The sequence below is a fragment of the Octopus bimaculoides genome, chromosome 9, assembly GCF_001194135.2.
Source record: "Octopus bimaculoides isolate UCB-OBI-ISO-001 chromosome 9, ASM119413v2, whole genome shotgun sequence".
NCBI lineage: Eukaryota > Metazoa > Mollusca > Cephalopoda > Octopoda > Octopodidae > Octopus > Octopus bimaculoides.
The window spans coordinates 34,603,075-34,604,850 of NC_068989.1; positions in this window are offsets into that span (position 1 = coordinate 34,603,075).

The window sequence follows — 1,776 nt, forward strand, 5'->3', positions numbered from 1 at the left end:
GTTGGTAGACGTGCAGGTGAAGGAGTCGGTGATGCGATAGGGTCGGTATACATATATATTATGTGTATATAAACATACGTATATCATCATCATCATCATCATTTAACGTTCGCCTTCCATGCTAGCATGGGTAGAACGATTTGACTGGGGACTGGCGAACCAGATGGCTACACCAGACTCCAATCTGATCTGGCAAAGTTTCAACGGCTGGATGCCCTTCCTAACGCCAACCACTTTGAGAGTGTAGTGGGTGCTTTTGACATGTCTCTGGCACAAGGGCCAATCCGGTGGTACTGGCAACAGCCATGCTCAAATGGTGTTTGTTTATGTGCCACCTGCACAGGAGTAGGTCCAATGTTTTGTTCACATGCCACCAGCATGAGTGATAGTAAGGCGAAGCTGGAAAAGATCGCGCTCAAATGGTGCTTTTTATGTACCACGGAAGCAAGACCGCTGCTCTGGCAGTGATCCCGCTCGGATGGTGCTGTTAGCGCTCCACTGGCACAGGTGCCAGTCATCAAATTTGGTTCAGTTTCGATCTCACTTGCCCCAACAGAACATAAGCAAGCTGAGTTTAGTGTCCAATGAAGGAAGGTTAGCATGGGTGCCAATCAACGAATTTGGTTCAATTTTCGATTTCACTTGCCTCAACAGGTCTTCGCAAGCAGGGTTTTGTGTCCAAAGAAGGAAAGGTAGGCATAAGTGGGCTGGCTACACCCCTGGTAAAGGCCACGGGTTATGGTCTCACTTGTCTTGCTGGGTCTTCTCACGCACAGCATATTTCCAAAGGTCTTGGTCACAAGTCATTGCCTCGGTGAGGCCTAATGTTCAAAGGTCGTGCTTCACCACCTCATCCCAGGTCTTCCTGGGTCTACCTCTTCCACAGGTACCCTCAATGGCAATGCTGTGGCACTTTTTCACATAGCTATCCTCATCCATTGAGATTGAAATTGCAGTAGGCATTAGAGATCCTATATCTTACCTGAAGCGTTTTGTAGCATGTAGTTATTTTACTCGTAATGCCTGACACAACTGCATTGAAGTTTTTTTCTATGAAAGTCATGTATGATAAAAAGCCCACCAACTGACCGATAGCTTTGATATGCCCCTACACAGAGCCTTCAAGTTTGCATTGGTTTGAAGTTGCATTGTCCTTTGTTCATCTTGAAGCCTTTGCTGTGGACATTAAAGCAACATGACGATTTGTAAGCTGTACTGGTGACTCTGCAGCCCTTGTAGCAGCGGTAGTGTCAGCATTATGCTTCCTTCAGGTGGTGCATTGTGCTGGCTACTCTGCAGCCCATGCAGCAGCAGTAGTTTTAGCATTACATGCATTCCGGGCTGTGTGTTGTGGTGAGTGTGAAGCCCTTGCAGCAACAGTAGTTTCAGCATTATGCTTCCTTTGGGCTGTGTACTGTTGTGAAGAGTCTGCAGCCCTTGCAGCTGAAGCATTTTTGGCAAGACACGCCAACCGGATAGCCCATTATTGAGGTGACACAGTAGCCCTGTCAGCAGCATGATGTGCTCAGCGAGCCACAAGCTGTTCTTCAGACTTTGAAGCCTTAACAGTTGCAGAAGTTGCAGGTGTATGTTCCATCTCTGGAACATAAGTGATGTATGTTCCCAGCGTGAACAAAATTGGATGAAAAATATTTATTCTAAGGGGGATCAAGAAAAAGGCGTGTACACACACACACGTCTTCTGTTTCATTATATATATAGATATAGATGTGTGTGCGTATATATATATATATATATATATATATATATATATAT